The 12,865-nt window shown below is 42.1% G+C and overlaps 1 protein-coding gene across 1 annotated transcript in view; it reads left to right on the top strand.

Moving 5' to 3' along the window:
- LOC134478169 (uncharacterized) overlaps positions 1 to 11,890 on the top strand; it is a 90,651-nt gene extending 78,761 nt beyond the window's left edge. Inside the window, exon 4 of the mRNA XM_063258648.1 lies at positions 10,727 to 11,890. The gene's annotated coding sequence lies outside the window, so the exon portion shown is untranslated. The remainder of the gene's footprint in view (positions 1 to 10,726) is intronic.
- The last annotated feature ends 975 nt before the right edge of the window (positions 11,891 to 12,865 follow it).

Raw genomic sequence — 12,865 nt, 5'->3', positions numbered from 1 at the left:
GTGTGAGTATGCACAATTTCATCATTGTGGGCCTAATCTAAAGTAGTCATTCAGTACATATTCAATTATAATGACTAAACATGTCTCATGACTCAGTTCTGAAACCCAGTACTAAGCGCATAGGTCACGAATAATGTTTATAAGCCCTGGCCATCACAAATATTCATCTAATGTCTGTCTTCCTTAGAGGGTTATTCATGTGTCAAAGATATTTATGGAGAAAAGGAAAGTGATGCATTCTGTACTTATTCCTATTTCAAAAACAACATTATTTTTACAGTACTCTAATAAAATTCATTAACAAAGAAAACTTTCCTTTAAAGAGAAGTTTTCTGTTTTCAATCTAATTACTAATGTTTTTGTTTTTTGAATGGACATTAGCCTCTGACAGACAACGTAAATAGCCCAATGCAGAGAAGAGTAATGTAAAACAGTGTTCATAAAAGGTTACACTGATGCTTTTACTGGTAGTAATTTGGAGTTTTACTAACTTCAAAAGACAGCAAGTATTCATTCCCTGGTGTCCTTTCTGATGCATAACCCATCCTAAGGATTGTACGATTGGCTTAGCATACAGTCTGTGAATAGGATGCAGCAGTGATTTGCAAACTTTTTCTCTAAAGGCCAAATAGTAAATTTTTCTCTAAAGGCCAAAGCTCCAGAACTCAGATAGCAGAGAGGTTTGGCAAAGGAGCAAATCCAACAAGGAGTTACCCTGATGCTCAGACTGCAGTGGGAAGCTGTCAGGAAGCACTGGGAATTTTAATTCATGCTAAGGAAGTCATGAGCATGCAGACTCATTCTGTTAGGGAAAGTCATGAAAAATCATGAATAATATTTGAGCGGTAATAGCAATCTTTCCTAATTAACATTTAAGGAGAACTTAATGGTCAATGTGTGTTATGTCATGTGTCTTCATAGTAACTTTGAGGTGGGTATTATTACATTCCCATTTTGTAGATGAGGAAATTGAGGTATGGAGAAGTTACATGAATTTCCCAAAAACATATGAATAGTAAATATTTTAGTTGAGATATGATAGTCTGACTTTGGTGTCTGATTTTCTAAGAGTGATGAACTACTACTTCCCCAGAGAGGGCAGAGTGAAGCCCAGAGTCATCACACTTAGGAGGGAATAGGACTCTGTAGATACTGCAGTATCTGCGGAGGTTAGGAGTTCATCATGCTGGGTTTTTTACTGAAGGGAGATGGATTTTCATGGGTCTCTCATATTTCTGTGTATCTTCAAGCAGAGGCACTGGGAGCCCTTTGTTCAGGACTATTTTTTCAAGGATGCTTACATATTGAACAACTTAGATAATAAAATTTCCCTCTGGAACAGAAAGAAGGCTTGTTTGCGTCAAAGTACTATACAGACAATGTCTCTATTCAGGACAAAGTTAGGCAAATTTGCTTGAAGCCTATTATAAAGATTGAGGAAGCACACACCTGTAATCCCAGGTCTCTGGGATTCCTAGGCAGGGGACTTGTTGAGTATGGGCCCAGCTTAGGCAACTTAACACCTTGGTAAAATAATAATAATAATAATATAATAATAATAACAACAACAAGGAGTGGGAGTGCAGTGAAGAATGAAGGTCCTGGGTAGAATCCTTAATACTGAATTTGCCAAAAAAAAAAAAAAAAAAAAATAGGGGGTCTTGTTCAACTATGATAGATGGAACCCTGTGTGTGTGTGCAGCATTTACTTGGGGTACTCTGTGTTATCCCCTTGAAAGTCAGGGGCAGGGAACAGATGGTAACGTGAATTTCATGTTGTTTGCTGTACTGAGGGCTATAACGTTCTTTGTCTTTGGCCCAGCAGTCTCAGGTCTCTGCTAGCATGCACAAATCTGTGGCAGGCTAGTTTGTTATCGTGCAAGCCAGGTTTAAAAAAAAATGCAGACCTTTCACAGTTCTTGACATACCCAGGAAGAACAGCAGGTCATAAAGTCTGGTCTGAACACTTTTAGCCTGATTCTGTGCACTTTTTAATTATGGATGAACAAAGGCCAGAGGCCTGAACTGAAGATGGAGAGAGACAAGTCCCTATGAGCACCTGCAGCTCTTGATTATGTAACTGTCAGAGGGCTTTGCTTCTCTGAGAAGCCCTGGAACTGGCCACATGGAAATCATGATGCACCGTTGATTCCATGGAATGATTCTCAATGAGTCATGGCTGTAATACAAATATTATATTCCAGAAAACTAATACAGTAGACCCCAAACCTAGCTGCTCACCAGAATTGCATTGTAGCAATAAAACAGATTCCTGAGTATTTCTTGGGGGGAAAGCTCAGACATCAATATTTTATAAAAGTTTCTGAGATTGTTCATATGAAGTCAGTCCTTGCACTGTTTTGATATGCACTGAATTCTACTGCAGACAAATCCTGCTTCCATACCATTTGTTAAAGAAGAATTGTGCTGTCTAATATGGTAGCAGCTATCCATATGTGTCCATTTAAGTAAAATTTACACAAATTTAAAGTGCAGTTCCTTAGCTGCATTAGCCTCTTTCCAGGAATGTGAAAGATGTCGTTAGTGGCTACAATGTCATATAGCATGGACACAGAGCATCCCCATCACCACAGAAAGTTCCATTGGATAGAGTTGCTTTGGAATATTATAACATACCAGAAAGGAAGAATGCTATCAAAAGCTATTGGGATTGCACCAAAAAGACTCAAGAGCCAAAATGAATAAGCTTCTGTTGGCAGGAGATAGGGTGATTTGAGCATTAATTTGAGCATTAATACATTAAATACAGTTAAATCTATTCATTCATAATCATACTTAAAAAAGTGATTAGTGACTTTTGGAGAAACCAATTTGCTGTTTGGAAACTGGAAAATAAAGGATTGTGAAGCATTTAATCCATGTGTTTGTTAAGGAGGCTGGTAAATGCTTGAGATAGTTTTGAGAACCTCAGCAGATGGCTCATTAGCAGGTCTAAGGACTGAATACCTGTTGTCCTTTGGGGTGCTAGTTCCATAATGTGTCCTTGTATTGACCTCTCTTCATTCTTTCCCTCCCCATATGCCACACTCCTGTTCTCTGGGACCTCCAATAAACACTGCAAGAAAATCTCAATCTTAGGCTTTGCTTCCGTGGGTGGCAGACTCAGGCTAGAATAGCCTTCTAGTTCAAATGCTTGAAATAGAATCTACTTGGCATATGGATTTAGTTGCTTGGTTCAGATTATGCTGGTGGTCCAGTCTCCTGTGAGGAACTGTGCTTTTCAGAGCTGTAGGTGGGACCCGAAGTCTAAGAGGTGGAACAGCATGATAGTTGTGAGAAGCAAAATTGAACACAAACTTGCATTCTAACAAGATTCACTAGGTGACTTGTAGGTATCTTAAAACTAAACAATTATGCTTCAGAGAGTTATAATTATGTGGCTTAGTAACACTTTAAAAAGTGATAAGATATTGAGACCAAAGGTCAATGGGAAGCAGATTTGGGGGAAGGAGAACATATTTTGCTATATGGAAGTAGAAAAATGAGAATGAATACCCATAAAGTACTTTAAATCAGAAATATGGAAAATGGATAATAAGTATCATATTGTAGAGTATAAAATGCGTAACATAGTACAGAGTGTAATAAATAGTGCATAGAGGGTGCATCATAAACCTGAAACAGTATTGGAGTAGGAAGATAACCCCCCAATTCAGCTGAAAACTGCCTTTATATCAGTGTGGACACACAGAAGTTCTCATTTAGGGTTATTAAATATTGCACCCAAGGTTTATATTGGAGCAGGATGTCGGTGAGGGAGAATCAATCTTGGCAATCCGCCACTTTCACTGTTTACTGTGGGCTCCTGCTGTCTTCTCTAAGCTTCCTACATCATTCCCCCTCAACTCACTGCCTCAATCCCCAGTGATAGGCACAGGGAACTGGTCGATGTTTAATAATGGGCTTTCTAAAAAAATATAAGTTCTGATATGCAGTGTTTTCAAATTTCCATTGTGTATGCACTCCCACATGGCTGTATGCCACCAATGTGGTGTTTGCTGAACAGAGTTGGGTGATGGTGCAAGCTGGCACCAGTAAACCACAGGAAGTAAAAGAAAGAAGGAAAATAAAGGGTGGAGAGCACATTGTAGAGGTTTATAGCCTTCCCAGAAATAGGAAGGCATTCGTGATGACCGGGAGTGCTTCCTTCTACTTTGTTTGCTGTGATTCAGAAATGCAGTTGCCTCTTCAAATCCAAAGCAACTGTCCAGTGAGCTTGCCTGGTCTTGTCGGTGCTGTGTTGCAGATCTGGCCATGATCCAATCTGTGGCCTATCTCTTAGCTTCAACATTATTGTGAACTTCTTTATATTGTAGCTTTGAAAGAATCTGAAACTCAGCTGGAGAAAAGGCTTTAGGGCAACAAGAGTGACTTGTATTTCATATGCATTGAAGCTTCTTCCAGAAACATGAGCTTGACTTTGGAATGCTCACATCATCCCTATGTATACATCACACCCCCTGTTCTCTTGCCTGGGTGTAGTGCTAATGACTCCCTACTTAGCTTCCTGAGGTGCTACACACCCAACTTCTTTGGCCTCAGTTCAAGCCTTCACCTGGTTTCCTTGGACATCATCCAAGAGGTGCATACCTGTCTTTCCAGAGGGCTCTTAGCTGGCACATAGCTTTGTTCTCTTGGGCACATTGGCCAATAATGCATATCTAACTTGCCACAGACACTAGCTGGTCCCCCTCCCCACCTGTGCTGCCTTGGGAGCTCATGGTGGCTCTCTACGGACCTGATCCAGGGGCCTCATCCCCTCTGAGCACTGCTTTAGTTGCATGCCATTAATTCTCTTTGCCACAGCCCTGGGCCAGCTCAACACTATTGTCATACTCATCAACAAAACCCACACCTGTATTTCCCCTCACTGATCTAGATGCTTCTCTTTTGCTTTTCCTTGGAAGGTATCCAGTGCCAGAAATCCAGCTTACTACAGATAGCCCAGATAGATGCATCTTAGCTTAGACACACACACACACACACACACACACACACACACACACACACAGGGAGGGGCTTGAGAGAGAGACAAAGAGAAATTTGTGCAACCTTTTTGGTGTCTTATCTGATCCGTGGTAACTTGCCAAAAAGACATACTTTTTCTAGCCAGTTAAAATTATTCATTTTTACCATCCTACTATTTGTTTAAAATACATCTTGGTAGTTTTCTCCTCAGGTGAATATATATTCATCTTTAGATTTATGATTTAGTTTTTATTTCTTCTGAAATAAAGATAGCAGTAGTGAAAGTTCCCTTCTCTTTGTCAGAACTAGGGCTTCTTCTCTGAGAAATTCCTGCCAGCTACCCAAAGTCACAACTAGTTTGGTTTATTCCTTTTAGTTTTCACTTTCTACCCATAGGCTTTCCTCCTCTGAGAACGTAAACATATCACCACTCTCTGTAACAAAGACAGGGCCGGTTCATACCTTTTAGAACATTCTACACTCTGACAAAAGCGCTACAAGTGGCTCAGCTAACTCCTGACAATTTTTATGTCTCCCAAGATTGGAAGAGGCACTGGGTCCAGAGGTCAGTGGGCCTTGTTCCACCCACTGACTGAAGGTCAAAGATCTCTGGGTTGAAAAATGCCTTTAATTTAAGTCCAGATTATACAAGAAGGAATCCCAGTTCTTTGCTGTCAGACTGGAGACACTGACCAATCTAGAGCATCCTTGACCATTTCTATTTCTCTCAGATGTCCAGTGCACTTGTGTCCAATTTATCCTGCAGCTCTCCACAGAGCTTCATTCTATGGTGGCTCTGGTAAGTTCAGAAGGCTGCCAGTCTCATAAAAAATGAGAGTGCCTGGGGGGAGAGACTGTGCAAAGTTCGCAGTTGTCAGAAAGATGAGTATCATTCAAATGGCTCTGAAAGAAAAGATGAAAGGGATCACATTGTAAGCTGTGGCGAGATTAGACTGTCGAAGCCACTAAACTCAAGATGAGGCAGCAGCTACAGCAGAGAAGATCGTGCACCAAAATTGGTAGTATTATGAGGATTTGGGGAACTTATTAGAGGGGGCAGAGTTGAATGGGCACTAATGTGCTGATGACTCACGTCTAGGGAACAAGTCAAAGCATAGCGACTGAAGACGTCCATGGAGGTGAGATGCCGTGTAACTGTAATATTCTCCTAGGGACAGGCATTGGGCTGTGGAGTGAGATTGGGTGACCTCTGCCCAGTAAACAAGCTCCCAGACATTGAGCTAACATAAGGACTGGGAATATGTCCACAAGGATTCTTAATGTATGCACTCAGGTTAGCTCTCGTTGTCTTTTTGTTGTTTTTCTAAATGCTGGAAATCAAGTCCAGAATCTTGCATATGCTAGGAAAGTGCTCTACCACTGTGTTGAAACTTTGGTCCTTTTCTTATCTTTTATTAAGGCTTTCCTTTGGATTAGAGACTAACATAGATGTGGGAGACCTTACAAATGCATGAGGTCTTTGAATTTAGTGTATTATAGATACTCAGGAAATACTTTATTGGTTCCAACATAATAGAGCTCACTCATCTCCGGCCAAGGCATTCTGTGGCAGTGGCCTTTAAAGGAGTAGGTGGAGCAAACAAACATTCAGAATGTCCCACAGTCATATATAGTGTTGGTTCATGACTGGGCTGCCTCTCTTCTGGGACAAGATTTCATCCTTTACTCCAAATGGATAAATGTGGAATGTTCCCTTGGCTTTGGGTAGGTACAGGCCATACCCCGGAGCATGACTGAGAGTTGTGGGAGCATTAAAATATGAAATCTGGGAAGGAGCTATTCACTCATTCTCCTCACTTCCCACATCCAGCACATTCTCTATTGTTCTGGCCTGTGCAGTTAGGGCTTGCTTAGTTTGCCTTATAAGGCTATTTCAGGGATTCAAGCTTTCACTATAGGAAGGTTTCCCTGCTGTTCTGACTGAATTGCTTTCTGCTTAATTTTAGTTCATTATGTCTGTGAAGACAGGGAGGGCTTTATGGGGCAAAAGGCCCAATCATTGTGGGAAGGATGAATCACTCCAAGAACTGGGAGATGGGCTGGAGGCAGCGGAGGGCCAGGAAGTTGGGGGTGGAAGGTTATTGAGAACTGCAGCAAATCTGTCTTCTCTTCATTCCTCCCACTAGGGGGTGCCCAGCATCCTTGAATAATGACTACTTTTAGGAAGTTGAGGTTCTATAGGGCACCTCCTAATAGAAGGGCACTGGCTGACCCAGCTTCCTGTATTTCTGCCATGAGTGGAGAAAAGGAGGGACATAGGAAGAAGGGGGAAGGGGAGGAGGAGAAGGTGGGGGAGAGGTCAACTTAGTAGTGGCATAAATGCCTCTTAAGCTTTTATTCCGGGGATACCCCGAGTTCTGCAGGACATTGATCTTATAGTCAGTGGCTGAAGTATCTGTGTACAAAGAAAGCCTGTTTGTGCCTGGGAAAAGTGGCAGCCTAAGACAGTGAAGAAGTTGTGGGCATGAGAAATACAGTAATGAAGCTAGGGACTGGTTCAAAGTTAGGAATGGAGTAAACATCAAAGGACGTGATGAGGCCAAGGAGAGGTACCCAGACCTTCAGATTTACCTCCTTAAACCTAGAAGGCATGATTTTTTTGTTTTGTTTTTTTGGTGGAAAGAATGTGGATCTTTGATCTTGGCAGTCATGAGTTCAAATCTCAGCTCAATCATTCAGTAGTCACATGACCTTGGGCACTCGGGCAAATTATACAACCTTTTTGATCTTCAGTTCTCTGCCCTTCTGCAGGGACAAGGCTTCATCTGTTTATTCCCAATGGGTAAATGTTTTCCAAATGGATGAATCCCATTGCCAAGGTGGGATTAATAAAAACACAGACTAAATAAATGTAATCTCCCCTCTTTCCTTGTTTGCCTAGTAAAGAACGGCCAAGGGCAAAGAAACATGTTCTTACTGTTAAGGTTCTGGTATCTTCAGGCTTTGGAGTTCCAGGGCTGCAACTCTGGGGCATCGGTGTCCTCCTCTGGGGTTTTTAGCAATGACAAACTTCGGTGAGTGTAGGGTATGCCTTCAGAGTCCTGGTCCCTCTGACTGCATCAGCAGTTTACCTGGGCTCATGTGGCAATATTTCAATTCTTTAGAGCATTGTTTCCCATAATAGAGGCCCTAGACCAGCACTAGCAGAGTGGCTTAATAAAAATGTGGATTCTGGGTCCTGCAATTGGCCTTTCTGAAATTTAAAAGCAATTATTTACAAAATTGTCAGCTCTAGGAAACATAATTTCTAAATCTGTCAGAGTGTGTTTTGTGGGGAGGAAGTTGGAGCTTTTGAGGAGACCATCACCATCTCCTTGTCCTCTTCTTCTTCCTCCTTTTCTTTCCTCTTTATTCTCCTTTTAAGGAAGAATGTTTTTGAAGGTTTTAAAAGTCGACCTACAAAAATTATATATATTTATGGACTATCATGGTGATAGTTCAATACATGTGTCCATTATGTAATGTTCAAAACTTTGTGCTGGAAACGTTGAAAATCCTTTCTTCTACCTTTTTTGAAACATACAATACGTTATCATTATCCACAGCTATCCTCCTGTGCAACAGCCCACCAAAATTTATTTCTCCTGTCTGTAACTTAGTGCCTTTTGATCAGCCTTTCTCCAGCCCTCCTGACACCTACTCTCCCCAGCCCCTGGAAACCACTATTCTGTTCTAAACCTCCATGAGATCAACTTTTCAGATTCCACACAGGAGTGAGATCATGCAGTGCTTTCCCTTTGTGCCTGGCTTATTTCACTTACCATAACATCCCCATCCAGTTCCACTGACGGGAGACTTCTTGTTGCTTTGAAAATCATCCCCTACAGGTGCTCTGACCCTGCTATTTATAGACTCAGTGCTGCCCTAGCTACTTACTTGCTTCCCCTAGAACTTCCTAAATGTTCACAGAAACAATTGCTGTGAAAGTCGCAGGAGACCATTTGTGTGAACACCTGATGAGACAAAGCTATTCAGAAACGGTAATGTGACTGATTCCTGAGCCACAATGATAACCCAGGCAGCAAACCTCACCGCCAGCCCCCAAAAGTCGTGGTGTCTGCAGCTTAAGCAGAGACTATTTAAACTGATGGAGGTGAAGCTCTGGACTTTTCTTCCTGGGGATTAAGTGGAACCAGGAAAAGGCTGTTCACCAGTTGTCACTTCCCCTGTGTAGCACTCGTTGCCAGACTAGCTGCATTTAGACTGAGGGTAGGGGCAAAAACTAGCCCTTCCATAAAACTATGGACTCTGACTTCTTGGTCCAGAGAAAGACAGACTCTGGACACTTTATACAGTGTTCCTCCAGGGGACAAAAGCTGTGGTGCCTGGCTTTTCCAAAGCATCACTATCTAGAACAAGACCTTTCTGAAAAATGGCGGTCACATGGGAAACACATTTTTGCCTGGTTCCTGCAGCTCTTGAGGCCAGAGGCTCACCCTTGGCTTCCGGGGGATCTCTGCACTGTAGAACTACAATGCGTGTTCAGAGCGAGCCAGGAGCTGCAGAAAGAATTTGCAATACGAATTCCTGTCAGTTTCATAGTGCTCAAAATAAGTCTAAAAATGCTGCCAGAAAGGCAGTTATTGCTATCTTAAATCCTTGTTGGAACAAAATGTGAAATAAAAACTAGTAAAATACAACAAAGCAAGTCATTGTGCAGCAAGCATTACTGTCCTGTGTACTTAGCTGGCCCCCTGGCTGGCTCCAGGAGGTCAGGAGCCAGCTGGGGAGAGCTGCTTTCAGCCTCCAACCTTGAGGCTGGGGTAGGACGGGCCGGGGAGAGGCTTTCACTCTATGAAAGGAGTGCTGGTGGGAAAGAGCTCCCCTCTATAAAGCAACATTTTTTGCCCTTCCGAATCTGTTCTTTCCTTTTCTGTTTTCTAGGAACTAGATGATCTGTCTGACTCAACTGGACATGGCTCCCTTCCCTAATTTATTGTTCCATTCCCAAGGCTTTCTCCGTTTGGACTCGGTGTGAACAGACAGGCACACAGCAGAAGGGATGCAGAGCCTGGCAACAAAGTCTCTCAGAGGCAGAGAGCCCTTCCCTGGGCACAAGCAAAGACCCACCCAGCACCTTTCCTGTCCTTCATCAGTCTTTGCTGAACCTGGAAAGGAAATGAATTCCAAAGGCAGGAAATGACTCAGCGACCTAACAATATATAAAAAACAGAGCAGGTGTTTCCGCCACTTTGTTTCAAACTATTCTAATCTGTGTCCCAGGAAGCCTAACCCATTGCCAGATGGAGATCTGTTTTTTTGGCATTGCCATTTCCAGCTGGTGACATTTGCACGTTTCAGAAGGCAAACCTGTCCCCCACATCTTCAGACTTGCGGAGAGGTGTGGTCCCAGGCAAGTCCTTGAGTCTCTGGCTGACAGCACCAATCACCCAATCTACTTCATCTGCAGCTGAATTGTTGCTGGACTCCAGCCTAGAACACAAGCATGCTGAGTCTGTTCTCAAAGATTTACAGGACCTGAAATCAAAGTGCCTGGTGCTGCCAGAAAAGGCTGGCTCCCTCACCAGCTTCATAATCCCTTCTTACCAGGCGCTCCTAAAGAAACTCGATGAGTCAGAAAGAAAGAAAATGTGTCTGAGGGAGATCTGTGGGGTGGGCTGGCCTCGTTCATTGCTTCTGAAAACTCTTGTCTGTGTTCCAGTGCCAGTCATGCTTAGGGGAGTGGTTTTACTTTTTCTCTTTCTTCCTCCATCAGCCCTCACTCTGAGAGACCCTTCATGTGCCATGCTGGCGATTAGCTCTGCAAAAGCACGCGGCCCTCTGACAGAGAGTGAGTCACTGCTTCAAAGAAGTGTAGACTTCGCTTTCATCCATAGGAGCAGGGTAAGAAAAGCTTCCACTCCTACTTCTATGAGGAACCATCACTCAACTGCTTTGTTCTAGCCTGAGGGTATGTACTTTTCACAGGCTTTTAATTTTTACTGAAAATTATCCATCAGGCTTCCCACCAAAGCCTGGGTGCCAGCTGGAGTCTGCACACATCAAAGTGGCTTCTGGGATACCTGCTCCAAATGGGAATCCCCCCACCATTCGAAAGTAGCTGTAGCTGCATGAATGAAGTGTTCAAAATGCTAAGCAGAATAAAGTTTAAAGAATACAGTGTATTTATTGACATCTGACTGACAGAAAAGCCCCAGCAAATGAAAGGGAGGAGAGGAAGAAACAGGTTCAGAATAGGGCACTATCGAATTCTGGCATATACTGAATTCCAGCATCAAACGTCTATTCTTCTGTGCAGAGTCACTCTCCTCTACTATCTAAAATTGTGTTCTGTTTATTATGAAATTAGTTTTTAAAAGTGTCTTCCGATAAGCTTGGATTTATCCCTAAAAGGCAATATGAGCTCTGTTACAAAACAGTAGCTTAATATCAAAGATAGGTTGTGTCAACTGTATGTAGCTATTAGTACATAGTAGATAAAAGAAGCTAGAAGAGCTTCATGAACACAAATGTGGCCGTATTTCCTCTATGTATAGAAAATGGGCTAGACAAAAGCTAGGAACAGGAGACAGATGATATCTTTTCACCTATTGACATCAGCCAAGCTGGATAAATAGCTCATGTGATGATAATAACAACCTTCATGAAGAAGAGAAAGTATTAACTCAGGAGAAAACAAGAGTTTTTGAATTCAAGCCATGGTTAAGCCTCAAAGAACTGCTGTCAAAGTCCCTTCACATGGTTCCAGAGACTTTGGACTATAATAACAAGAATTCAGAGTGATTGAAATAAATATAAATGGACAGAAAAATCAACACGATTAAGATGAGACTGAGGATGGTTAACAATTAACAAGGAAAGTACCAAATTATATCTACTGTTGTACTACTTTTAATCTAATTAAAATCATACTTAAGAACTGTGTTTTCACTTAAATATATACAATAGAGCAAAAGCATCTGTCATGTTCTCTTTGACACCTGTTTTGGATGCTTGGCCATTAGGAGCCCTTTAGTCCTCTACTGTGTTCACAGATAAAGACTAAAAAGGGAATATAGAACATCGCAAACATTAGCATAAGAGACTTTGGACTTGGACTTTCCAGCAATGCTGAAATTATTAGGACTTTGGCAACTCTTAGAGATGAACTAATTGTATTTTACATAAAGTGATGAGTATGAGTTTTTTGGAGCCTGGGGCAAAAATGTTATGTTTTATATCTAGATGTCCCCGCAAAGCCTCATGCTCTTAAAGATAGGACTTTTGGAGGCGACTGGATCATGGGGTTGTGATAGTTACCAGCGGATTAGCCCACTGATGATTTGTAGCTCAGTGTGATATTGGGAGGTGAGGCTTGGTCAGTGGTGATCACAGAGGGTGCAATTTGAAAAGATGTTTTGCTCTATTTTTCCTCCCTAATCTGTTTTCCACCTGCCATGGCATGAGCAGTTCTCCTCTGCCATGCTGCCCTGCCTTGGAGCTAGCTGACTCTGTGCTGAAGTCTCTGCAAAATAAACCTCTCCTCCCTTAACCCATGGGTATCCGGTATTCTTTCTCTAGGAGAGAAAGTAACTAAACCATACAGCTTCTCAAAGAGTAGTTTAGCAGTGAGAAGTCAGAGCTCCAAACCATGACGGTAATGCTTAACAGCAGGTTTAACAGTGGTTATTGTTGGACATTTCCAGTAGATTCTCGTATTTTGAGAAATAGAACCAAAAGCAGAAAAAGACAAACTCATAGGTGTGCCACAACATTTTAAATGTCCAGGGAAGCAGAGGGATTCTTAACATCTATTGGACAGCAAATGACCTCCTACTCAAAGGAATCAAATGTAGTTTACAGCTCCAGCATGAGATCGTGCTGCATTTCTTTCAAAGGTGTCTTATCTCTGAGA

Source organism: Cavia porcellus, unplaced genomic scaffold (genome assembly GCF_034190915.1).
Source record: "Cavia porcellus strain 051 isolate PalLab524CR breed Dunkin Hartley unplaced genomic scaffold, mCavPor4.1 scaffold_1, whole genome shotgun sequence".
In the NCBI taxonomy this organism is placed as follows: Eukaryota; Metazoa; Chordata; class Mammalia; order Rodentia; family Caviidae; genus Cavia; species Cavia porcellus.
Note: the sequence above shows the minus strand (reverse complement) of the source record. Positions and strands in the feature narration are given on the sequence as shown.